The sequence below is a fragment of the Lepidochelys kempii genome, unplaced genomic scaffold (genome assembly GCF_965140265.1).
Source record: "Lepidochelys kempii isolate rLepKem1 unplaced genomic scaffold, rLepKem1.hap2 scaffold_37, whole genome shotgun sequence".
NCBI lineage: Eukaryota > Metazoa > Chordata > Testudines > Cheloniidae > Lepidochelys > Lepidochelys kempii.
The window spans coordinates 62770-90212 of NW_027333638.1; the positions used below are offsets into that span (position 1 = coordinate 62770).

The window sequence follows — 27443 nt, forward strand, 5'->3', positions numbered from 1 at the left end:
TGTGTTAGTAGAGATCAAAGCGACTGTTAAATGTTCAAATGTATTGGGTGTTTAAATCTCCTGAAAACTCGTGGAATGTTGTTTGCACTGTTTTCACGTCTCTGTGTCCTGTTACGCTGTGATAGCAAAGAGTTGCCTTGTGTGGACCCCTGTCACTAAATAACCCCTCAAAGGAGAATGAAGGTGTGTGGGATGCAAGTGAAGAAAAGGTTCATTTCCAAAGAAGGGGTGGTAAGAAGCAGGATCCCTGGGCGGGGGGTAGGAGGGTGTGGTTTGCACTGTTGTTGCCCAGAGTGGGAATGGGGAACTGGGCTCTGGCTTAAAGCGGTGTCAGGCTTCGAGGGGCTGGGTTCAGAGCTGGAGGTTCGGGTTGGGGTGAGGGTTGGGCTACAGTTTTGGTTCAGGGGTTTCGAGTTGGGGGGCAGGTTATGGGGTCAGGGTTCCAGTTGGGTTCCGGGTAGGGGGTGGGGTTTAGATTTTGGGGGGAGGGTTTGGCCAGCAGCAGCATAGAAGTGCAGGTGGCAATGGGGTGCAGCCAATAGTGATAAGTCGGGGGTCTTTTAGGTCGTTTTAGTGTCAGTAGCACCCTGGGAAGGGGGGAGGGTCATGTTTACGACAGGGGGCTAAAGTGTTGGGGAAGGGGGCGGCAAGTTGACCCATCCCACTTCGCACTTCCCACACGGACACGCACAATACGGCGAACGCGCGGACGCACACACGTCACACACACACGATGACACAAAACAGCACACAACGCGACACACAAAGTAACACACGACACAGACACACACACAACACGACATGGAAAGCATCACACACATGACCCACAACATGTCTCACACACACACACACGCTCAACACAACACGACCCACAACATGTCACACTCACACACTCAACGACACACAGCACGTTGCACGTACGTCGCACACACACAACGTCGGACCCACAGTTTGTTGCATGTCGCACGTATCACGTCACGCACAGGTCGCACCACGCACATGCACACGCACAACACGTCACACGCACGCAAACTCTACGTCACAGACACAACACAGACAACACGACACACGACACAAAATGGCACACGACACTGAGACACACACACACGACACTGACACATTGCACATGAAACACACAGCACGTCGCACGTCACACACAAGATGTCGTACTTTACATGTCACACGCACAACACGTAGCACACAGCACGTCGAGTGTTGCTCGTGCATCACACATCGCAAGTTGTAGACCCCACGTTTCATGTTATACTCACAACACATCGCACACAGCCTGCCGCACGTTGTAGACAGGACGTCACACGTCGCACACACAACACAGTGTGCGTCGCACATAAACAGCACGTCAGGCGAACACTGCACATTGCACACGCATAACACGTCTCACGCGCGCACAACACGACACACACCAACAAAACACTCAAGACAACACACACACGACACATGATGTCGCACACACGCGGACACACACAATGTCTCTCACATGCCGACATACGACGTCTCTCACACACGACACCGACACACACACACGACACACAACGTCTCACGCACACACAACACCGACACACACCACACATGACGACTGACACACACACAACACACGGCCTCTCACACACACACACACCCAACACATGACATCTCACACACGATGTCTCACACAAACACACGACGTCTCTCACAGACACCCACACACGCCCACACACACACAACATATGCCCACACACACACACTTGCCGACACCCGCTGACACACGACATCTCACACGCCCACGACACGACATACGACACGTCACACACACACAAGACGGCAGAGGACACGACACCGAAATCACACGCGACACCGACACGTCACACGACACACAAGACGGCAGAGGACACGACACCGAAATCACACCCCGGAGACGACCCCCCGCGGGGGCGAGAGCGGAGCGGGGACGGTCGGGGGAACTCGGTCTCTGGGCGGCGCGTGGGGCCGGTGTGGGCGGGAGGGAAGAGGGCGGCAGGGCCGAGGGCGAGATTCCCAGCCCCCGTCGAGCGCTGTGGAGCGAGGGCTCCGGCTCGGCTCTCGCAGCGGCTCTGGCGAGGAATGGTGCCGGAGCTCTCGCCGGAGGGGAACGCGGCAGGAGGGGCCTGAGCCGCTTGGGCCTCTTTCCAAGGAGGCGGAACCAGGCCTCCGCTCTCTGCCCGCTGCAGACCCGGCTGCCAGGTCGGCGCTGCCAGTTCCTCGTCCGCACTCGCCGTCTTCTCGTGTGTTCGCCAACTCGCTCTCTCCCCTCTGCTCTCCTGGTGCCGTCTCCCTTGGTAGGACCCGGGTAGGTGTGCATTCCCACAGGTGAGGTCTCGGGAGCCATGGAGACGTCGGAGCGGAGGAAAATCATGCAGGGCAGTAGAAAGGCTGCAGAAAGTACCTGAAGAGACAAAGGGAATGAGAAGGGGGAGTCCAGACTAAGACAGGAGTCTAGTCTGTAAAGAGAAACAACGGGAAGTCTAAGCTACAGAAACTCTTCAAGTTGCCAAAAGACCTTTAGGATGGGAAATGACTTCTTGAATCCAGTCTCTTTAAGATTTAGGCTTAGTACGTGTGTGTATTTGTATTTGCTTAGCAATCTGCCTTCTTCTGTTTGCTATCCCTTATAATCACTGAAAATCTGCCTTTCTAGTGAAACTATTTGTTGTTTATTATTATTATTAAACTCAGTTTGTGCAACGGGTGCTCCGGGAGGAAATGATTTGTGTGTTACTCCAAGGGGCCGCCCGGTGTCACTCTTGCTCCATGAGGGAAATGATTTGTGCTATACCTGGTTTAGCCACCCACTGTCACTGTTGGGCCAGGAGGGAAATGATTTGTGCAATACCTGAATTGGCCACACAGTGTCCCCATTGCTCCGTGAGGAAATGCTTTCTGCATTACTCCAAGTGGCCACCCGGTGTCACTGTTGGTCCAGGAGGGAAATGGTTTGTGCATGACCTGAATTGGCCACACACATCACTGTTGCTCTGGGGGGGGATTGTTTGTGTGTTACTCCTGAGTGGCCACGTTGTGTCACTGTTTCTCCATGAGGGGAATGCTTTGTGCCTTACCCTGTGTGGCCACCCAAGACAACACACACAACAAACACAAAACATCACACACACAAAACACGACAGACGACACTCACACACACACACACAACGCGACACCGACACACACAGAGAGAACACGTCACACATACAGAAACACGTCTCTCACACACACACAACACAGGACACCGACACACACAAACAACATGACACACAAATAAAATGACACACAAAACAGCACACAACACGACACACAAAAATCACACACAATACACGACACCGACACATACACACACACACACACGAGACGAGGCACAAAACGGCAGACATGACACAGAAATCACATATGACACAGACACCCACACACAATACGACACACAACACCTCACATGACACACAAAACGGCACACGTGACACACACACACAACACGATGCACAAAACATAGTTCACAAAATATCACACACCCACACACATGACACACACACAGAACAACATAACACACGACACACAAAACGGCACACAACACGAGACACAAAAATCTCACACAACACATGACACCGACACACACAACATGCACACAAAACGGCACACAACACAGCACACACTGTCACACGCACACAACACAGCATACAACATGGCACACACACACTCAACATGGACCACAACACGCACACATAAACACATCTCACACACACAAAACGACACACAAGTCACACACACAACACGTCACACGACACATGCAACACGACACACACAACACGGCACACAGCAGAAGGTTTCATCGAGGAGGAGGATGTCCCGGGGTCCCCGGGCGATGCTCTGGGACTGCTCCCCAGGAAGCCAGGCAGGACTCTGGGGGAGTCTCCTCTCGGGGAGCAGCCTGTCTGCAGGACACACAGCTCCCCCGGCTCCACCTTCTTGGCTCTGACCTCGGAGCCTTCAGCCTCCTCTGCCCCTCCCTGCGCTTCCCACAGCCAGTCCGCCCAGGCGGGGTCCTGGGGGGGCAGAGGGTCCTGCCCCCCAACTCCGCAGTCAGACGGGACTCTCAGCCAGCCAGGAAAACAGAGGTTTATTAGACGACAGGGACATGGTCTAACACAGAGCTTGTAGGTGCAGAGAACAGGACCCCTCAGCCGGGTCCATTTTGGGGGGGGGCAGTGAGCCAGACAACCCCGTCTGCCCTTCACTCCATGTCTCCAGCCAGCCCCCAACTGAAACTCCCCCCAGCCCCTCCTCCTCTGGGCTTTGTCCCTGTCCCCGGCCAGGAGGGCACCCGATTCCTTTGTTCTCCAACCCTTTAGCTCTCACCTCGCAGGGGGGAAGGGCCCAGGGCATCAGGTGCCAGGAAAGAGGGTGTCAGCCATTCTCTGTGTCCAGACCCCTGCACACACCTGCCCTCCAGAGCTCTGCAACGATCATACACCCTTACCCCACCCCCTAGATCCTTAAGAACTGCATAGGGGAAACTGAGGCACCCCCACACAATTCAGAGGAAACATGAAGTCCCGCTTCATCACAGATGACTCCAGGAGGTGAGTTGCTTGCTATCCTACCATGTTTTTCTCTGTCTCTCCTCCAGTACGTTGGCCAACACACACATTCTGTCTCTGTCTCTCTCCTCTCCTGGTGCTAACGATGACCAGACCCCAGGTGCCTGGGCCCCAGTGCCCCGCCTGTGCTCCATCTCTTCCTGTATCTGCCTCACCCCTTCTCCCAGCCCACACTGCCCACCGCTGCCTGGATGATTTCCCCCTCTCCTCCACTGCACCCCCCTCTGTGGGGTCCCTGCCACTCACCGTCTGCCTCCTCTCCTCCACCCCCTCCCCCGCTTCCCCACGGGTCACTCTGGGGCCGGTTTTCTTCACCATCTTCGTGCATGATCTGGAGGATGGGATGGATTGCACCCTCAGCAAGTTCGCAGATGACACTAAGCTGGGGGGAGAGGGAGATACGCTGGAGGGTCGGGATAGGGTTCAGAGTGACCCAGACCAATTAGAGGATTGGGCTAAAAGAAATCTGATGAGGTTCAGCAAGGACAAGTGCTGAGCCGTGCACTGAGGAGAGAAGAATCCCATGCAGTGCCCCAAGTGTGCCATGTCCCCGCCCCGAACCGACCCTCCCGGAGCATCCTCAATTCCATGAAACAGCTGTTCTGGGGTGGGCAGGAAGTGCTGGGAGGGAGCGTGGGGAGTTGCTCAGTGGGGGTGTGTCTCTCTGGGTGGGGTCTGTGTGTGTTTATGCACAAGCTGATTGTGATGTCACGGAGGCCAACAGCAAAGAGCGTCAGCATTCTTGCCCTGCCGTCAGTCTGCCAACTGGCTTGGTTGACAACGGCTGGTGACCCAAGGAGCTGCTGAGAGACGCGGACCATCCCTCTGTCAACAACTTCTTGAATCAGCTATTTCCACAGGTGTTTGAGGAACAAAAGGATGAGTTTTTACAGAAGGTAATTCCCAGATTCTTTCCCTGCTCATTAGATCGCACACGACAGGTCGGTGCCTCCTTCTCCTCGGGACGGGTGGGGGTGGGGGTGGCAACAGGCAGGTCTCAGCGTTCCCTTTTGATTTGAAAGTGGCCGTCTCTCAGGTCTCCTCCTGCTTCAGCCGGTCAGGTTCTTTGGAGGCAGATTTAGATGATTTTATCTTTCAGCAGACTAGTCGGGGGGAATTTCCAGGGATAGAACCAAAAGGGAAGATAACAAAACTCGTGTAGAATTTAGATTGAGATCTCCATCAATAGTCTTTCCCTTGGAGTTGCCCCTAATGCACTCCTTGCCTTCAAGTTGGGAATAGAAACCCTTTGTCTCCTATCATGACTGCCAAAGAAATGTGTAAATGAGGATATTCTATGATTCTATGATTTACACCCATCAGGGGACACTGTCTTTTTGAGGCGGGTGCAGCTGGCTTAGGATGGTGCTGATGATGGATAGAAAACAGGCTGGAGTCAATGACAGATGGGACCACAGAAGGGGAAGGGGAAGGGCATCTCCATAGAAGGTCCTGGGTGCTCAGATACCCCAGTTCTAGGTACCCTGGTCTGTCCCAGAGAGAAAAGACAAAGAGGGGCCCAGCCCCCCGACAGTCATCCCATGGACAAGAATCTGGTTGGGAGTGGGCTGAAGGTTCCCGCTGGACAAAGGGGAGCTGAAGTCCCCCAGCGTCCTGGAATTTAAGCAATGCAAGCTTCAAACCCTGCACGGGTGGGGCCTGAGGGGCACCCGCAGAAGGTTGGGCTGGACAGGGGCGGCAGGTTTCTACAATTTTTGGTGGTTTCCAGAATGGGACCAAGTCCTGCCTCCCCGTCCACCTCCCCCCACATCTGCCTAAGGCTCTGGGAGTTTGGGTATGGGAGGGAGAGGGAAAGGGGTTGGGCTCTGGGAAGGAGTTTGGGTGTGGGCTGTGGGTTGCGGCAGGGTGTTGGGGTGCAGGAGGAAATGAAGGGTGCGGGGTCTGGGCTGGGGCAGGGGGTTGGGGTGCAGGAGCAGGTGTGGGGGCAGGCTCTGGGAGGGAATTGGATGTGTGGTGTGGGCTCTGAGCTGGGGCAGGGGGTTAGGGTGTGGGAGGGGGTGAGGGGTACAGGCTCTGGGAGGCAGTTTGGCTGCAGGTGTGGGGTCTTGGCTGGGGCAGGGCATTGGGTGCAGGAATGGGTGGGGTGGCCAGGTTCTGGGAGGGAGTTCAGGTGTGGGCTCTGGGCTGGGGGAGGGGGTTGGGGTGCAGGAGAGGGTGCAGGTCGGGCTCTGGGAGGGAGTTGGGTGCAGGGGGTGGGCTCTGGACTGGGGAAGAGGGTTGGGGTGCGAGAGCAGGTATGGGGGGAGGCCTGTGGGAGGAACTTTGGGTGCAGGATCTGGGTTGGGGGTTGGGGTGCAGGAGGGGGTGCGGGCGCAGGCTCTGGGAGGGAGTTTGGGTGTGGGGTGTGGGCTCTGGGCTGGGGCATGGGGGTAGGGTGCAGGAGGGAGTGCAGGGAGTGGACTCTGGGAGGGAGTTTGGGTGCAGGGGGTTGGGGTCTGGGCTGGGGCTTGGGGTGCGGGAGAGAATGAGGGTGCAGCTCTTACCTCAGGGATCTCCCAAAAGCGACCCACACCCCCCTCTGGCAGCAGCTCCTAGGTGGGGGGTCTCTGCCCATCGCTGCCCACGGACACCACCCCAGCAGCTCCCATTGCCACAGATGGCAGAGTCGGCCCTCGGGGCAGGGGCAGCGTGTGGAGATCCCCCCACCCCCGGGGCTGCAGGGACGCGCCAGCCGCTTCCGAGACTGGCAGGCCACACGGAGTGTAAGCAGTGTCAGGGTGAGCCTCACCCTGACATCTGGTGGTGAGGTCTGGCAAGTTGTGGAAAAGAACTTCAGGGGCCGATCTCATTTGCATAGGCACACCCACCCCGCCTAGAACGAGGCCATAGCTGCCCAAATGCTCACTTTGGCTGCTGTGGGATCCCCAGTGTCTCTGTTATTGGGGCAGGAAGAATAAATTGTTATTACCCTGATTATGGGAACTGTGCTGGGAACTGTACTTGGCCTTTTGTTATGATGGAGGGACTCACCATCAACTAAGTAGCACTCGCTAGGCAAGGGTCATGGGTTCCAAAATGCTGTGAATGGAGAGAGGTTGGGGGTAAGTATTAATATTTGGTGCCATGGGCCCCTTGGTGATGGTCTTACATGCTAATTGCTCTTCCTTTTCTCTCCACTGTGGAATCTCAGAGCTAATTTTGATTCCATTAGGACTCTAGTTACAGGCTGCTAAGCTCATTTCGGGCTAATGGTGTCCCAGCACTGAGGCTCCCCTACTACAAGCTGACTTCACCAAAGAGCTGAACTGAGTAAGAGCCGAAATCACTGAGCGTTGTGTTCAGTAGTGGGGGAGCCTGAAGATCTATTGTGGAGAAGTTTGCGGGACGGCTGGAGTGCCTCGTGGACAGGCTGGTGGAGCAGTTCATGGGACGGCGGGAGCTGCTGGTGGGCTGCGGAGCGGAGCTGAGTGAAGCAGTTCGTGGGGCGGCTGGTGGAGCGGAGGCCTATGGAGCTGTGGGGCAGTCAGCTTCAGATCATGTAAGGTGCCTCTTACCCCCGCCCCCATCTCCACCCAGGTTGGGAGATAAAGCTCTGCAGATAAACTTTTGAACTTTGGGGCTGCCCTGACCAGGGACAGAGACTTTTGGGTCATTGGACTTTTGGGACTTTGGGTGATTTGGGGTTGCTGGACTCAAGAACCAAAGGGAAAGGGCATGCCCCAATTTGCTTGGGGTGGGTTTTTTTTTGCTCGTGAGTTGTGTTATGAATCCTGTTGGTGCTGTTTCCCCAACATAATGCCACATTGTTTCTCTCTGTTATTAAAAGGCTTTTTGCTACACTCAGACTAGGTGCTTGGGAGAGGGGAAGGATTGCCTCTGGGAGGCGCCCAGCGGGGGTGGTACATATTTGTCCCAGGTCACTGGGTGGGGGCTCGAGCCGGTTTGCATTGTGTTATTGGAATGGATCCCCTAGATACTGAACCTGGCCCTTGTTGCTGCCAACTCTGACGGGCAGAAGGGTTACACGGAGCGAGGGTGGGCAGGAAGCCGCCTTAGCCCCCTTGTGCTGCCGGTGATGGTTCCTGGGCCCTTTTAAATTGCCCGGGGGCAGCAGGCGGGGCTGGGGGAGACACCGGCCCCCGGTCTTGGGTGGAGCCAGGCCCCTGTGGTCTTATGTTGCTGGAGCACAGGCACCAGGGGCCCAGATGAGGCGCCTCCCCTGCGGCTGGAGGAGCATGGGTGCTAATCCACATTTTGGCGGGTTGGTTTTTGGAAAGTTAAATGAAGGCAGCCTCTGTTCTGGGCTCGTCCAGTTTCAGGGCCTGACGCTGCTTTGCACAACGATGAATCTCGGAACAGGCCAGCAATGAAATGACGGCAGAACCTGAGGAAGGAAAAGCCTCCGGGTTCGTCTGTGGGCCTTGATGCCGAACGGGAGCCGTAATTTGACTCGCTTTGTGGCTGCGGCCGGTAAAATGTCAGGACAAAGTCGTCCCAGTGATTGTGACACTGGGTTTGAGGCGGCTTTGGTCTTATTAAAATGTAACTAGCATGGAACACTTGTGTTCTTAAAGGTGGCTTCCCCAAGCAATCCCAAGTTGTTCTTCCCAGAGCTGGGTGATGGTGGGCAGCAGGGGATCTCCTCAGTCTGTGGGGGAATCTCTCTGGGCCCCACTGTTAGTTCTCCAGCCTTTCTCCCCCTAACCACACACACCCCTCCCCTCTCCATTATCAATGCTTTACAGCGACCCCTCCCTCCCCTTATGGGATACAGACTCTCGGTGACAGACACTGACTGGGGCTCCCCTCTGCATAGCCCCAATGGGGAAGGAAAGGGACTGATGGGGGAGGAAGAAGACGGGCAGAAGGAGTCAAATGCGGCTAAACCAGAATAGAGGAGATTTTCTTCCTGTTAAAATGGACTGGAGTCTCATTGCTGGAAAGCCACATCTTGAGTGAGGTTTGCCCTAGTTTCTATTACCCCATGGAGCTTCCCCAGCTTGCTTGTCCTAATTCACATGGAAAGTGCCATGAGAGGAAGGTCTGAAATGTGGACGTTGGTGCAAAGCTGTGCTGCCCAGTGCAGTCGTCTGGGAGCTGACCTTCTTCGTGAAGACAGAGGCAAAAAAAGCATTGAGTATGTTAGCTTTTTCCACATCCTCTGTCACTAGGTTGCCTCTCTCATTTAGTAATGGGCCCACAGTTTCCTTGGCTTTCTTCTTATTGCCAAAATACCTGAAGAAACCCTTCTTGTTACTCTTAACTTAGCTCGCTAGCTGCAACTCCAGGTGTGCTTTGGCCTTCCTGATTTCACTTCTGCATGCCTGAGCAATATTTATATACTCATCTGTGGTCATTTGTCCAATCTTCCGCTTCTTGTAAGCCTCTTTTTTGTGTTTAAGATCAGCAAGGATTTCTCTGTTAAGCCAAGCTGGTCGCCTACCATATTTACTATTCTTTCTACACATCGGGATGGTTTGTCTCTGTAACCTCAATAAGGATTCTTTAAAATACAGCCAGCTCTCCTGGACTCCTTTCCCCCTCATGTTATTCTCCCAGGGGATCTTTCCCATCAGTTCTCTGAGGGAGTCAAAGTCTGCTTTTCTGAAGTTCAGAGTCCGTATTCTGCTGCTTTCCTTTCCTCCTTGTGTCAGGATCCTGAAGTCGACCATCTCATGGTCACTGCCTCCCAGGTTCCCATCCACTTTTGCTTCCCCTACTAATTCTTCCCGCTTTGTGAGCAGCAGGTCAAGAAGAGCTCTGCCCCTAGTCGGTTCCTCCAGCACTTGCACCAGGAAATTGTCCCCTACAGTTTCCAAAAAGTTCCTGGATTGTCTGTGCACCGCTATATTGCTCTCCCAGCAGATATCAGGATGATTGAAGTCGCCCATGAGAACCAGGGCATGCCATCTTGTAGCTTCTGCGAGTTGCCGGAAGAAAGCCTCATCCACTCATCCCCCTGGTCTGGTGGTCTATAGGAGACTCCCACCACTGCATCACTCTTGTTGCTCAGGCTTCTAAACTTAATCCAGAAACTCTCAGGTTTTTCTACAGTTTCATTGTTGAGCTCTGAGCAGTCATACTGCTCCCTTACATACAGTGCAACTCCCCCACCTTTTCTGGCCTCCCTGTCCTTCCTGAACAGTTTATATCCATCCATGACAGCACTCCAGTCATGCGAGTTATCCCACCAAGTCTCCGTTATTCCAATCACATCATAATTCCCTGACTTTGCCAGGATCTCCAGTTCTCCCTGCTTGTGTCCCAGGCTTTGTGCATTTGTATATAGGCACTTGAGATAACCCGCTGATCGCCCCTTGTTCTCAGTATGAGGCAGGAGCCCTCCCCTCTCACACGCTCCAGCTCGTGCTTCCTCCCGGTATCCCGCTTCCCCACTTACCTCAGGGCTTTGGTCTCCTTTCCCTGGTGAACCTAGTTTAAAGCCCTCCTCACTAGGTTAGCCAGTCTGCTCACGAAGATGCTCTTCCCTCTCTTCGTTAAGTGGAGCCCGTCTCTGCCTAGCACTCCTCCTACTTTGAACACCATCCCATGGTCAAAGAATCCAAAGCCTTCTCTCCGACACCACCTGTGTAGCCATTCCTTGACTTCCACGATTTGACGGTCTCTACCCAGGCCTTTTCCTTCCATGGGGAGGATGGACGAGAACACCACTTGCACCTCAAACTCCTTTATCCTTCTTCCCAGAGCCACGTAGTCTGCAGTGATCCGCTCAAGGTAATTCTTGGCAGTATCATTGGTGCCCACATGGAAAAGCAGGAAGGGGTAGCAATCCGAGGGCTTGATGAGTCTCGGCAGTCTCTCCGTCACATCGCGAATCTTAGCCCCCGGCAAGCAGCAGACTTCTCTGTTTTCCCGGTCAGGGCGGCAGATAGATGACTCAGTCCTCCTGAGGAGAGAGTCCCCGACCACCACCGCCCACCTCCTTCTCTTGGGAGTGATGGTTGTGGAACCCCCAACCCTAGGACAGTGCATCTCATGCCTTTCAACTGGTGGAGTCTCCTTCTGCTCCCTTCCCCCAGACGTATCATCTGGGTCACTCCCCGCAATGGTACCTGTGGAGAGAACATGAAAATGGTTTCTTTCCTGTGTCCGCTTTGCTGGTCCATGGACTTTCCCCCTTCTTCTTCTGGAGGTCACATGTTGGCAGATTTCTTCACAGTCCTCCTGTCCCTGCTGCGCAGCCTGCTCTGAATCTTCAGAACCTTGTGCCCATAGAAGCATATCCTGACGTCTGTCCAGGAAATCTTCAGTTTCTCTTATGCTACGCAGGGTCGATACCTGTTGCTCCAGACCTTGAACCTTCTCTTCCAATATGGAGACCAGCTTGCACTTTGTACAGACAAAGTCGCTTCTGTCCTCTGGAAGAAAGACAAACATGGCACATCCAGTGCAGGTCACAACAGTTGAACACTCCCCATCCATATTACCTTCCTACTATGAGCTTCCTCCGGAGATGCAGTAATTCCTCAGAGAAGTCGTTAGGGTTTAAGCCTCAGTGGGCTCACTCCAGGTGAACTCCCAGGCAAAGTCCTGCTGTTTGCTGCTCAGCTGGTTCCCCGCTGCTCAGCTGGTTCTATAAGCACCGAGCCTAAAGCTCTTCCAAGCCTTCTTAGCGCAGCAGGCAGCACATCAGTCTCATAATCTGAAGGTCCTGAGTTCAAGCCTCAGAGAAGGCAACTCTTCTTGCTCCCTGCTTTAGATTTTCTAACATAAATCAGAGAAAAAAAGACTAGAGCTGAGTGGTTTCTAGACACCCTCCCATCCATCTAACACACACACACAGACTTTTCTAACGGTACGTGTACAGTATGAAATTAGTTCAAAATTATTCGATTCGAAATTTCGGGAGCTATTTTAGACATTCAGGCTTCGGTGTCCCCACTGAAGCGCGTGAATTCGGCAGAGTGCGTCCTCAGGACCGAGGCTAGCATCGAACGTCAGAGCAGGTGCACCGTGGGTCGCTATCCCACAGTTCCCGCAGTTCCCGCCGCCCACTGGAATTCTGGGTTACGCTCCCAGTGCACGATGGGGCAAAAACATTCTTGCGGGTGTTTCTGGTGCATGTCATCAGGAAGCTCTGGCAGACAATCGTTTCACGCCTTTTTGGCATGCAGACGCCGTACTGCTTTCAGCAGACGGTGCACCGCTTGCTCTCCTGCAACTATGAATCTGCCTCTCATTTCCTCTCCCCTTCTCTACTATCTGCTCTTTCTCTTCCTCATCGAACTCTTCTGCCTCCAACTCTGCTCTCCCGCTGGTGCCACGCTTCCGAGCTTCTCCGGGTTGTCTGTCCTGGGCTCCTGCCTCCGTGAAAGCCACAGAAGACAACCATTTCCCGCCTTTGTTCGGCACCTCTTTCCCTGCCGCTCTGCTCTCCTACATTTCGCGCCCGTTTTCCAGGATTCCCCGTGCAGGTGCCATGGAGCCCGCTCAGATCTCCGCTGAAGTTTTGAGCATTGTAAATACCTCGCGCATTATCCAGCAGTATGTGCAGTCCCTGCAAAACGGGGCGAGGAAACGACGACCGTGCGATTACTATACTGATGAGGACATGGACAAAGATGGCACGGCGTGTGGCAATTTGGAGATCATGGTGGCGCTGGGCCAGGTTCATGCCGTGGCACGCCGATTCTGGGCCCAGGAAACAAGCGCAGACTGCTGGGGCCTCATCGCGTTGCTGGTGTGGGATGATTCCCAGTGGCTGAGAAACTTTTGTATGCGTAAGGGCCACTTTCATGGAGCTTTGCGACTTGCTGTCTCCTGCCCTGAAGTGCAAAGACACCAAAATGAGAGCCGCCCTCACAGTTCAGAAGTGAGTGGCCATAGCCCTGCGGAAGCTTGCAACGCCCGACATCTAGCGGTCAGTCGGGAATAAGTTTAGAGTGGGCAAATCTTCTGTGGGGCCTGCTGTGATCCAAATAGCCAACACAATCATTGATCAGCTGCTATCAAGGGTCGTGACTTTGGGAAATGTGCAGACCAGTGTGGATGGCTTTCATGCGCTGGGGTTCCCTGACTGCGGCGGGGCGATAGACATAACGCATATCCCTCTCTTGGCCCTGGAACAGCGGGGCGGCCACTACATAAACCGCAAGGGGTACTCTTCCATGGTGCTGCAAGCCCTGGTGGATCACAAGGGACGTGGCGAAAGGGATGCACAAACAATCCAGTTGGGCCATTGCCCACAAGCTCACCCCAAGCAGCTTGGACTCCTGATGACTGTGATGCTGAGGTTCCTTAGACCCCTGTTCATATTTCAGACCCCAGCCGGTGCAGCATCCCTGCCCAACCACTCACCATCTGCCCCAGGAGAACCAGCTGGTGGGCTGCATCCACAGGCAGGTAGTTTAGGCCGCTCCCCTCAGAGCAGCAGCCACAGCTGTGCAGCTAATCCCCACATCTGGTTGCCGGGGATCCAGCTGGATTGTTTGGGCATCCCTTTCAAGACTTGCCCTCAACAACCTGGCAGCCCCCAGCTTTCTCATTGCTCTGTGGTTGTTTGCTCTGTGAAAGGGGCCTCTAGGAATTGGTATTTCCAGAGACATTAAAGAATCATAAAGGAGAAGGAAAAGTTAATGCCTTAGAAAAGTCTGTGTGTCTGTATTAGATGGATGGGTGGGTGTCTAGAAACCACTCTGCTCTCGTCTTTTTTCTCTGATTTCCAGTGGTAATCAAGGTCGGCCATTGCCAGCAGTTGACAAGAACATGTGAGAGCAGTGGGGGCGGGAAATAAACATGGGGAAATAGTTTTACTTTGTGTAATGACCCATCCACTCCCAGTCTTTATTCAAGCCTAAGTTATCTGTATCCAGTTTGCAAATTAATTCCAATGATCACTACAAAAGGTTCCCCCCGACCCCACCCGGCTCTCCTTCTGGTAATAGCTCACCTTACCTGATCACTCTCGTTACAGTGTGTCGGGTAACCCCCATTGTTTCATGTTCTCTGTGTATAGGAGTCTCCCCACTGTATTTTCCACTGCATGCATCTGATGAAGTGAGCTGTAGCTCACGAAAGCTTATGCTCCAATAAATTTGTTCGTCTCTAAGGTGCCACAAGTCCTCCTGTTCTTACTCATGGTGTTGTATCCCCATAGTGTGGCCGTTTGGTGTCAGTCCTTTTAAATAAACAATGAGTTTTTTTCATAGAAACCATATTTTCCTCATACAGTCACAGGAGTAGATTAATCTACAAAGGGAAGGTGATTCCAAGGCAGTTCCGGAGGGAGAAGGAAACGTTTTCAGCATCTGTACATCTGATGTACATCTGGCTCCACTGTCATTTTATAGCCCTGCAGCTGCAGCCCCAGAAGCCTGAGTCAGCTGCCCCGGGCTCTGAGACAGGTGCCCTGGGTGTTTTAATCGCTGTGGAGACATAACGTTGGGATATGTCTACAGTGCAATGAATCACCCATGGCTGGCTGGTGTCACATTAATCAGGGTCTTGTGGCTTGGGCTGAAAAGTTGCAGTGTACAAATACAAAGAAACAAGAGCAAAAACCGGTTGCCTTTATAGCTAGATAGCTATAGATACATGGCAAATAGCAACAAGAATCAGCGTAGAGCTGGATCTAAAAAAATGAAAGATTAATCTTTGCTCTACAAATAATAACGACTGATAAATGGTAATATAAAAAAGGACCTGGAATTCCTTCATAATTTGACGGTTCTTGGAAGTTCCAGGCATATTGGCTAGAATTTTCGAGACACAGATTGTCAGAAAAACATAACACGCTGAGTGCTCCACCTGAAACAACAGCAAATACTGTTGCCAAGATAGATAGATACATTGCAAAGAGCAACAAGAATCAATGTGGAGCTGAATCTGCAAAATGGAAAGATTAATCTTGCAATACAAATAATAATGTATTAATTATTAATTATTATTATGTCATAAAGGACCGTGAATTCCTTCATACTTTTATCATCCTCAGGATGTTGCTGTGAATTCAGAGACATGATCGTTTTCTGGAGCAGCCGTTGCAGTTTCAAAAGGAAATGCAGACAGAAAACAAAGCAGGGAGGGTTGTGATGGGGGCACATGAAAGCAGAGGAGGCTTGTTCCTCTTGAGTTTTCTTTCAGTTTCTCTTGTGATCGTGATGGAGGAAGCGGAAGCTTAATTTGAGTTTGTCCCCACTCCCCTCCTTCTCTCGGCGGAGTGTGTCTTCACCAGGAGTGCTTCCACCGAATGAAGAGGGGCAGTGTGGGGGGGCTGAGAAACGGGGCTCTTCACTCCGCGCAGCTGCCCACTGGGAGCCCAGCTGCCCCCTGGGCTCTTGACTCCCCACCTCCTCCCTGGAGTGGGAGCCGGCCACCTGGGCTTCTTGCCTGCCTGCTCCCAGCCAGGAGTGGGGGCGGGGGCCAAGTGCCCAGGCTTCTCGGCTCCCTGCGCAGGGAGCCGGGAGCTTTCGTGCAGCAGCCCCGCGAGGAGCCAGGCAGGTGCAGCCCCGCTGGGATCAGGGAGCGGAGGGCAGCCATGAAGGGAGCCAGCTAGAAGCCATGACATTGGCAAGACAGCCAGCAGCCCCTGTGAGTAAGGCAGTGTCTACACAGACACTGGGTTGTCCTAAGGACCCCAACTTAATCCCCGTGCCTCTTGAGGAGCTGGAGTTACTATGTGGGTGTAGCAGGGCACTTACATAGATGGGGCAAGGCTGTAGTGTGCACCGTGAGGTAATTAGGACAACCTAAAATGCTGTTGGCAGGCCTAACTGTGTAGTGTAGCCCAGGTTTTAATCTTCTGCTGATGGGGTATATGCTGGGTGCCTTGTTTCCTTTGCTTAGGAGTGCTTGTTCTCACACCTATCTCCTCGCTTTCCATTCCAGTTCAGGGAAGGAGAGAATAACCAAATCTTCAGGTATGAAAAGGCAAAACATTTCTACATGACCCTTCGCAGTCAGTGAAACCTGTGGTGGGAAACGTGCCCTGGATTTTACTGCATTTTGGTTTCTTGTCTTGTTGGTTGCTCCCGAGGAGCTGGCAGGGAAATGTCCATGGAGAAGTGGAGTGGATGTGAGGTTTCTTGCTTATGAGATTTGCCTGCGTTTTGGCCTCATTGTGAGAAGGGCAAATTGGATGAGACATTGCACCTTTTCTGATGCCTGTCTGAGTTTGGAAAGTAAGTTCTTTGTTGTCCTGTTCTTCAAAAGGGAACTGAGGGAGCGGATATACACTGGCAGCTGAGAAAGCCTTAGAAGGGGACATCCAAGGCTGGGCCTGTCATAAATATAAAGGGAAGGGTAAACCCCTTTGAAATCCCTTCTGGCCAGGGGAAAGCTCCTCTCACCTGGAAAGGGTTAAGAAGCTAAAGGTAACCTCGCTGCCACCTGACCAAAATGACCAATGAGGAGACAAGATACTTTCAAAAGCTGGGAGGAGGGAGAGAAACAAAGGGTCTGTGTCTGTCTGTATGCTGGGTCTTTGCCGGGGATAGACCAGGAATGGAGTCTTAGAACTTTTAGTAAGTAATCTAGCTAGGTATGTGTTAGATTATGATTTCTTTAAATGGCTGAGGAAAGAATTGTGCTGAATAGAATAACTATTTCTGTCTGTGTATCTTTTGTGTAACTTAAGGTTTTGCCTAGAGGGGTTCTCTATGTTTTTGAATCTAATTACCCTGTAAGATATCTACCATCCTGATTTTACAGGGGGGATTTCTTTATTTCTATTTACTTCTATTTTTTATGAAAAGTCTTCTTGTAAAAAACTGAATGCTTTTTCATTGTTCTCAAATCCAAGTGTTTGGGTCTGTGGTCACCTATGCAAATTGGTGAGGCTTTTTATCCAACATTTCCCACGAAAGGGGGGGGGTGCAAGTGTTGGGAGGATTGTTCATTGTTCTTAAGATCCAAGGGTCTGGGTCTGTAGTCACCTAGGCAAATTGGTGAGGCTTTTTACCAAACCTTGTCCAGGAAGTGGGGTGCAAGGTTTTGGGAAGTATTTTGGGGGGAAGGACGCGTCCAAACAGCTCTTCCCCAGTAACCAGTATTAGTTTGGTGGTGGTAGCGGCCAGTCCAAGGACAACGGGTGGACTATTTTGTACCTTGGGGAACTTTTGACCTAAGCTGGTAAAGATAAACTTAGGAGGTTTTTCATGCAGGTCCCTACATCTGTACCCTAGAGTTCAGAGTGGGGGAGGAACCTTGACATGGTGGCATAGTGGTGGGATTAACCTGAAATCATTTTGAGATCCAGTTGAGATTTTTTGAACTAGAAATACAGATTTTAAAAAGGAATTTTTTTTTTCCTTTGGAAAGGATGTCCAGAAAGCAGCTGAAACTGAAAGCAGCTTGGTTTTTCTCTGCTTTGTGGCCAAGCAGAGACAAAAGGGGATTATCTTTGTGAATTGCAGGTTTTCTTTGCTTGGAGGCAGGGTACTTAACTCCTGCAGGGAAATTCACAGTCTTCCAACCGAGAGTTTTGTTTTTTTTCTTTTCTTCCTAAAAGTAAATAGGGGGTGTGGGTTCTACCCATTTGCCTGGAGACAAAAGTGGCAGGGTTGTTTTTTTTTAGGATTTTGATTTTTTTGTTTTACAAGGAGCACAGGTTTGAAAAGGAATTTTTTTTTCCTTTGGGCTGCTGGTAAGCAGGTTTCCAAGTAGTTGGAGGTTTTTTGCTTTGATTTGGGCCCAGAGCAGAGACAAGGGAATTGTCTTTTTCTGTAGGCTGACAATCACTATCAGAGAATAGGTATTCTATTCCAGCACAGCAAAATTTTACAGCCAAGTTTTGTTTGTTTATTTCTAAACCTTGGGTGTAAAGTTAGTTAAAAACAGAGAGGTTAGAATGACAAAATCCATGGCTCGACAAAGGCTGGAACTAGCCAGAGCTCTACGGAGGCCTTCTTAGAAAACTTCGAAAGGGCCTGCCTTGGGTACAACATCTCTACTGACCAATACATGGTAGAGCTGAGGACGCAGCTCAGTGGACCCTTAGCTGAGGTGGCAGCTGAAATGCCTAAAGAACACATGAACAAGTATGAACTGTTTAAATCCAAGGCAAGAGTCAGAATGGGGATAACACCCGAGCAGTCGCGTCGGAGGTTCCGAGCCCTAAGGTGGAAACCAGACATGTCATTTACCCGACATGCCTACCACATTGTGAAACATTGGGATGCCTGGATATCAGGAGCAAGTGTTGAATCTCCAGTGAATTTGCCCTTCCTAATGCAAATGGAACAATTCTTAGAGGGTGTTCCTGAGGAAATAGAAAGATACATCCTAGATGGGAAACCCAAAACTGTAATCGAGGCAGGAGAGATTGGAGCCAGATGGGTGGAGGTGGCAGAGAAGAAGAAAACTGGTCGCAGTTGGAGCGGAGACCAGAAGGGACCACCCCAGACCACACCCTATTACCGGGGGCTGCCCAAGGCCCCACCTACCTCCCAAAGAACCCTCCAGACCCCTTATCGTCCCACCACCCCCTTCTCCAGCAACCCTCCTCGCCCCAGTGACCCGTCAGCTGGACGATGTTTTAAATGTAACGAGCTGGGGCATGTAAAGGCCAACTGCCCCAAGAACCCCAACAGATTACAGTTCATTGCACCGGAATCACACCAGAGGTCCACAGGCCCAGATACCTCCCAGATACCCTTGGAGCGGAGGGAAACTGTGAGTGTGGGCAGGAAGAAGGTCACCGCGTGGAGGGACACCGGAGCACAAGTGTCAGCTATCCATGCTTCCTTAGTGGACCCCAATTTAATCAACCCAGAGATCCAAGTGACGATTCAACCCTTCAAGTCCAACTCTTTCAATTTGCCTACAGCCAAGTTGCCTGTCCAGTACAAGGGCTGGTCAAGAATGTGGACTTTTGCAGTCTATGATGATTATCCCATCCCCATGCTGTTGGGGGAAGACTTGGCCAAGCATGTGAAGCCGGCCAAGAGGGTGGGAACGGTCACCCACAGCCAGGCTAAACAAGCCGTGAGGCCTAGCTCTGTTCCGGAAACTTCTATCAGGACCCGGTCAGAGGTGATGGACCTGGACCCCAGGCCAATGTCTGCAACAGCAGTAGTGGATCCAGTCCCAGAGACCCAGACGGAATCAGTCCCAGAACCGGAACCAGCCGAACAACCAACACCAGACCCCGTGTCAGCACTGAATCCAGTACTTGCAACCTCAACACCAGAGGGCCCCACCGAACCTGAACTGGCAGCAGCCGATAACCCTACACAAGAGGCTCAGCTGGAGCCTGAATCCCAACATAGTGCACCAGCGGAGAGCGGTTCACAGTCAACAGAAACAGCTCCATCCCCTATATCGCTTCCAGAGGGACCAAGCCTAGGTCCACAATCCCATGAGGAACTGATGTCTCCAGCATCAAGGGAACAGTTCCAGACTGAACAGGAAGCAGATGAAAGCCTCCAGAGAGCTTGGACGGCGGCACGGAGCAACCCACCGCCTCTCAGCTCTTCTAATCGATCCAGGTTTGTTATAGAAAGAGGACTTTTATACAAGGAAACTCTTTCTGGTGGACACCAGGAAGACTGGCATCCTCAGAGACAGTTGGTAGTTCCAACTAAATACCGGGCCAAGCTCTTGAGCTTAGCCCACGATCACCCTAGTGGCCATGCTGGGGTGAACAGGACCAAAGACCGTTTGGGGGGGTCATTCCACTGGGAGGGAATGGGCAAGGATGTTTCTACCTATGTCCAGTCTTGTGAGGTGTGCCAAAGAGTGGGAAAACCCCATGACCAGGTCAAAGCCCCTCTACAACCACTCCCCATCATTGAAGTTCCATTTCAGCGAGTAGCTGTGGATATTCTGGGTCCTTTTCCGAAAAAGACACCCAGAGGAAAGCAGTACATACTGACTTTCATGGATTTTGCCACCCGATGGCCGGAAGCAGTAGCTCTAAGCAACACCAGGGCTAAAAGTGTGTGCCAGGCACTAGCAGACATTTTTGCCAGGGTAGGTTGGCCCTCCGACATCCTCACAGATGCAGGGACTAATTTCCTGGCAGGAACTATGAAAAACCTTTGGGAAGCTCATGGGGTAAATCACTTGGTTGCCACTCCTTACCATCATCAAACAAATGGCATGGTGGAGAAGTTTAATGGAACTTTGGGGGCCATGATACGTAAATTCGTAAATGAGCACTCCAATGATTGGGACCTAGTGTTGCAGCAGTTGCTCTTTGCCTACAGAGCTGTACCACATCCCAGTTTAGGGTTTTCCCCATTTGAACTTGTATATGGCCGTGAGGTTAAGGGGCCATTGCAGTTGGTGAAGCAGCAATGGGAGGGATTTACACCGTCTCCAGGAACTAACATTCTGGACTTTGTAACCAACCTACAAAACACCCTCCGAACCTCTTTAGCCCTTGCTAGAGAAAACTTACAGGATGCTCAAAAAGAGCAAAAAGCCTGGTATGATAAACATGCCAGAGAGCGTTCCTTCAAAGTAGGAGACCAGGTCATGGTCTTAAAGGCGCTCCAGGCCCATAAAATGGAAGCATCGTGGGAAGGGCCATTCATGGTCCAGGAGCGCCTGGGAGCTGTTAATTATCTCATAGCATTCCCCACCTCCAACCGAAAGCCTAAGGTGTACCATATTAATTCTCTAAAGCCCTTTTATTCCAGAGAATTAAAGGTGTGTCAGTTTACAGCCCAAGGAGGAGACAACGCTGAGTGGCCTGAAGGTGTCTACTACGAAGGGAAATGTACTGGTGGTGTGGAAGAGGTGAACCTCTCCATGACCCTTGGGCGTATGCAGCGACAGCAGATCCAGGAGCTGTGCACTAGCTACGCGCCAACGTTCTCAGCCACCCCAGGACTGACTGAACGGGCATACCACTCCATTGACACAGGTAATGCTCACCCAATTAGAATCCAACCTTACCGGGTGTCTCCTCAAGCTAAAACTGCTATAGAACGGGAGATCCAGGATATGTTACAGATGGGTGTAATCTGCCCCTCTGAAAGTGCATGGGCATCTCCAGTGGTTCTAGTTCCCAAACCAGATGGGGAAATACGTTTTTGCGTGGACTACCATAAGCTAAATGCTGTAACTCGCCCAGACAACTATCCAATGCCACGCCCAGATGAACTATTAGAGAAACTGGGACGGGCCCAGTTCATCTCTACCTTGGACTTAACCAAGGGGTACTGGCAGGTACCGCTAGATGAATCTGCCAAGGAAAGGTCAGCCTTCATCACACATCTCGGGCTGTATGAATTTAATGTACTCCCTTTTGGGCTGCGAAATGCACCCGCCACTTTCCAAAGACTTGTAGATGGTCTCCTGGCGGGATTAGGAGAATATGCAGTCGCCTACCTTGACGACGTGGCCATATTTTCAGATTCCTGGGCAGACCACCTGGAACATCTACAAAAAGTCCTTGAGCGCATAAGGGAGGCAGGACTAACTGTTAAGGCTAAGAAGTGTCAAATAGGCCTAAACAGAGTGACTTACCTTGGACACCAGGTGGGTCAAGGAACTATCAGCCCCCTACAGGCCAAAGTGGATGCTATCCAAAAGTGGCCTGTCCCAAAGTCAAAGAAACAGGTTCAATCCTTCTTAGGCTTGGCCGGTTATTACAGACGATTTGTACCGCACTACAGCCAAATCGCTGCCCCACTGACAGACCTAACCAAAAAGAAACAGCCAAATGCTGTTCAGTGGACCGAAAAGTGTCAGAAGGCCTTTAACAAGCTTAAAGCGACACTCATGTCTGACCCTGTACTAAGGGCCCCAGACTTTGACAAACCGTTCCTAGTAACCACAGATGCGTCCGAGCGTGGTGTGGGAGCAGTTTTAATGCAGAAAGGACCTGATCAAGAATTCCACCCTGTAGTGTTTCTCAGCAAAAAACTGTCTGAGAGGGAAAGCAACTGGTCAGTCACTGAAAAAGAATGTTACGTCATTGTCTATGCTCTGGAAAAGCTACGCCCATATGTTTGGGGACGGCGTTTCCACCTGCAAACCGACCATGCTGCACTGAAGTGGCTTCACACCGTCAAGGAAACTAACAAAAAACTTCTTCGGTGGAGTTTAGCTCTCCAAGATTTTGATTTCGACATCCAACACATCTCAGGAGCTTCTAACAAAGTGGCTGATGCACTCTCCCGTGAAAGTTTCCCAGAATCAACTGGTTAAAATCGTCCTTGAGATGTGGAAAATATTGTTAGTCTTTATGTACTTGGTAGTATATTTAGAGATGCATGTGTCTTATTAACTCTGTTTTTCCTAGAGCTCCAGGAAGAAATCCCAGCCAGTGTTTCACCCTAGCTGAGATTTGGGGGGCGTGTCATAAATATAAAGGGAAGGGTAAACCCCTTTGAAATCCCTCCTGGCCAGGGGAAAGCTCCTCTCACCTGGAAAGGGTTAAGAAGCTAAAGGTAACCTCGCTGGCACCTGACCAAAATGACCAATGAGGAGACAAGATACTTTCAAAAGCTGGGAGGAGGGAGAGAAACAAAGGGTCTGGGGCTGTCTGTATGCTGGGTCTTTGCCGGGGATAGACCAGGAATGGAGTCTTAGAACTTTTAGTAAGTAATCTAGCTAGGTATGTGTTAGATTATGATTTCTTTAAATGGCTGAGAAAAGAATTGTGCTGAATGGAATAACTATTTCTGTCTGTGTATCTTTTTTGTAACTTAAGGTTTTGCCTAGAGGGGTTCTCTATGTTTTTGAATCTAATTACCCTGTAAGATATCTACCATCCTGATTTTACAGGGGGGATTTCTTTATTTCTATTTACTTCTATTTTTTATTAAAAGTCTTCTTGTAAAAAACTGAATGCTTTTTCATTGTTCTCAGATCCAAGGGTTTGAGTCTGTGGTCACCTATGCAAATTGGTGAGGCTTTTTATCCAACATTTCCCAGGAAAGGGGGGGGTGCAAGTGTTGGGAGGATTGTTCATTGTTCTTAAGATCCAAGGGTCTGGGTCTGTAGTCACCTAGGCAAATTGGTGAGGCTTTTTACCAAACCTTGTCCAGGAAGTGGGGTGCAAGGTTTTGGGAAGTATTTTGGGGGGAAGGACGCGTCCAAACAGGTTTTCCCCAGTAACCAGTATTAGTTTGGTGGTGGTAGCGGCCAGTCCAAGGACAACGGGTGGATTATTTTGTACCTTGGGGAAGTTTTGACCTAAGCTGGTAAAGATAAGCTTAGGAGGTTTTTCATGCAGGTCCCCACATCTGTACCCTAGAGTTCAGAGTGGGGGAGGAACCTTGACAGGGCCCAATTCGTTTCTGCAATGGATTGTAGTGTAGTGTGGTGGTTATCATGTTTGCTTCACACGCAAAATATCCCTGGTTTAAAACTAGGCAGAAACAGTGCCTTTTCCCCCGACTGATCACTTTTGGTCTTCCTCCATTCCAAGCCCTTTGCTGAAATACACTCGTATTTCCCACACTTTTTGTTCCTTTTTCTTTCCTTTGACGATATTTTAGGGTTGTAATTTAATGGCCACACAATTTTGCTCATGAATTGAATTTAACACAACATTTGACAGCCTTTTCCCATGCCCTCTTTTCTGTCACTTACAGGAGTTTACTTATGGGAATATTCACTGATTTATTGCACCGAGCATTTCAAAGGAAAGGTCAGAATCATTTACCTTGGATTCACTTTCCTTACTTCTTTCTAATTCTTTCTCTCATGTAGATGGGGAAATCTGTGTTGGAACAATTTAGCTTACCACTCTCTCTTTCTAGACGGAAGCTGACACAGTTTAAAACTTCCCAATTTGCAAATATCTATGTGAAAATATTTTCTAAACCAATGCAGAGATCCTGGGCAGGGCTAGGGGTGAGGCAGATTAATAACTGGCTGTTCTTTATTTTGGTGCTTGCTAATTGGCCATTTGGAATTTTAACATAGGATGGCATTACAGCCGAAAGATGATCTCAACATGTGGAGAAGAAACGGTTATACGGGCTAATAAATAATTTCTTGGTGTCTCACCAAAAGTGATGCATTCCAGTGTGAAAGAAGAACTAATTCATGTCTTATGAGCATTTGCTATGTAGTTGTAGCCATGCATGTCCCAGAAAAGCTTGTCTTTGTCCCCAACAGAAGCTGGCCCAGTCAAAGATATTATCTCACCCACCTGCGCGTTTGCTCGCCACACTACCTGAGACAAGCGGAAAGAGACTCAAAGCAGAGAAAAGGGAACAAAGAAGTTGAATTCCTAGCTGAAAAATGGGCCCCTTTGTCAGCTAGAGGCAATCTCAGACGATTCTGGGACCTCTTGTGGCTACTGCTGGTTTTGAAAAAAGCCAGGTGTTATTTAGACAATATCGCTTCCAGTATATCCACTGAAGCAGATTTATGCTTCACGATTGCTGTGTATCCAAAGAGATTCATTCAATTCGGCACATAAGTGAATAGAGATGGGCAGCTGGAGTCAGCCAGTTCTCCCCCATTCTCAAAGTCTTTGGTATTTAAAAAGGCCCCTTTTTGTGTTTATAAGGGACAGGGCACAAAATGGCCAGATAATAAGCTATTGGGGTGAAAGTTCTGAGGTTTTTTTAATTTGCAGTGAAGACTGAATGGAGAATTGTGTCGAGAAGTTTCTTTCCCTGACTGAGGATGGAACCAAGGCAGCATCAACGAGACTCCTAACCAGTAGACCAAGGGTACTCAACAGGTGTACCACGGGCCAACTCTAGACAGCCAGAAATTTTTAGTGGACCCTGAAATCTTTTTATTTACTTATTATTATGATTTTTTAAAATTATTTTCTCTGGAGTCTGGACCTTGATCATATCTTGACTGAGATTTTGGACCTTGACAAAAAATAGTTGACTACCCTCTATGCTTTCTAAGGCTACTTTCTCTCCAGTTTAGGAAATGGTCCATTCCCCATTTCAGAGGGGACAAGAACAGAGAGTGAAGGTACCCCTGTGCTCATAACCTGAGCTCAAGGAAAAGCGTTGAAATAAGCTCAAATTATGCTTTAGGTTCCTCCATCAGAATCCCAAGAGCAACACAAAAGAGGAACAATCCTCCTCTGCTTTCATTTACCCCACTGCATCCTTCTCCGCTTCTTCTTCCGCCTACCAAGTGGCTTGTCCAGGGAAACCACTCTGCTGATTATAATTTTGGCATAGAAAGCCAGGGAGGGGATTTGCTTCCACTTGACGTGAGCAGGTAGCATTCTGACTCAGTGTCTAGAATCAGGTTTCCCAGCTTTGGCTGCCCCCGGTTTGTCAACTCTGTGCAGGCAGGAAGCAGCCAAAGTGCTGACCCTCGCGTCACATGGGCTCTGGTGTCATGATGTTTTGCACAGCATCGGCGAGTCCATGTTTCGTCTCTTTGTCCTCCTCGGTAAGCCGGACCCTTCCCCACAAATGGTTTCCTCTGACGCTGGAGGGATCGAAGTACCTGCAGGTTTCCTTCACTCAGCTTTATCTTCCTGCATTTCTTGTGTCTTGTATTGCTGTGCCAGGGAGCTGGCAGGGGAATGCCCATGGGAAAGTGAAGTCAAAGTGAGCTTTCTTGGTTTGGCGCCTTCCTGCGTTTTGTCTCCTGGTGAGAAGGGGAAACTGGAGGAGCTGTCGTAGCGTTTCTGACGGATATCTGAGGTAAAAAAGAAGCCATTGGTGTTCTTTGTGCTCCTGTTCCTCAAAGAGAAACGCTGAAATAGCTGACGCAGTGGCTACTGAGAAAGCTCAACTAAAGAGGCGAAAAGCTCGCCACGACTGGTTTTTGCAGTGTAGGTTATTACCACGTTCGCCTCAGGCATGAAAGGCCTCCGGGTCCTCGGGCAGAAACAGTGTCTTGTTTTGCTTCTGATTATTTTTCTTTTCATTCCCTCCAAGTCATTTATCAAGCTTTCTTCCTCATTATTTTTTCCTTTCATGAAACTTTAGGGTCGGAAGGTGGGGATTACCCTGAATTTTGAGGGAAGGAATAGACCATAAGTTTGGAGATTGCCAGCTACTTAACAAATATGAGCCTCGAAGAATCCCAACCCTTTGTCCTCTCCCTGGAGATTTGGAGCTCTCACTGCCATGGCCTGGGTTCAAGTCCCAGTCAGGGAAAAGTGACTTTACATCAAAACACCTTAATTGAGGGGGGAGGGATAGCTCAGTGGTTTGAGCACTGGCCTTCTAAACCCAGGGTTGTGAGCTCCATCCTTGAGGGGGCCATCTGGGGCAAAGATTGGGGATTGGTCCTGCTTTGAGCAGGGGGTTGGACTAGATGACTTCCTCAGGTCCCTTCCAACCCTAATCTTCTATGATTTAGCTCCCAGAAAGCAGTTTCCCCTCTTTCATTTCTTTTGAGTTAACTACAAGCAGCCTCATGTCTCCTTTTCATGTCAGAAACCTCTATTGACTGATGATCACATTTCCCCTCCTTTCCTGTCTAGGCAGGGTCGGGGTGTGAGGAATGAGAAAAGAACAAATGGAAATTTCCAAGCCAGCCTTTTAACAGACAACTTCACATTTCATTTGAAATAACACTGATTTCCTTTCAGAGTGGTAGCCATGTTAGTCAGCAAAAACAATGAGGAGGACTTGTGGCACCTTGGAGACTAACAAATTTATTTGGGCGTAATCTTTCCTGGGCTAAAACCCACTTCATCACATGCATGGAGTGGAAAATACAGCAGGAAGATATATATACAGGGTCCATGAAAAGATGGGGGTTGCCTTAAAATCATAGAAGATCAGGGTTGGAAGGGACCTCAGGAGGTCATCTAGTCCAATCCACTGCTCAAGGCAGGACCAATCCCCAATTTTTGCCCCAGATCTCTAAATGGCCCCCTCAAGGATTGAACTCACAGAGAACTGTTTGAAATGGGCCACCCTGATTACCACTACAAAAAGTGATTTTTCCTCCTGCTGATAGTAGCCCATGACATGCTAATGAAGAAATAGCTGTGATTTA

General features: G+C 50.5%; 1 protein-coding gene and 1 non-coding gene across 2 annotated transcripts in view; both read left to right on the plus strand.

Moving 5' to 3' along the window:
* The window catches only part of LOC140904589 (uncharacterized), a 203606-nt gene that overhangs the window by 20228 nt on the left and 155935 nt on the right, over nucleotides 1–27443 (plus strand). The gene's annotated exons all lie outside the window — the stretch shown is intronic.
* TRNAM-CAU (transfer RNA methionine (anticodon CAU)) lies at nucleotides 12211–12283 on the plus strand. Its single transcript has one exon. It is a non-coding gene; the product is annotated as a tRNA-Met (tRNA).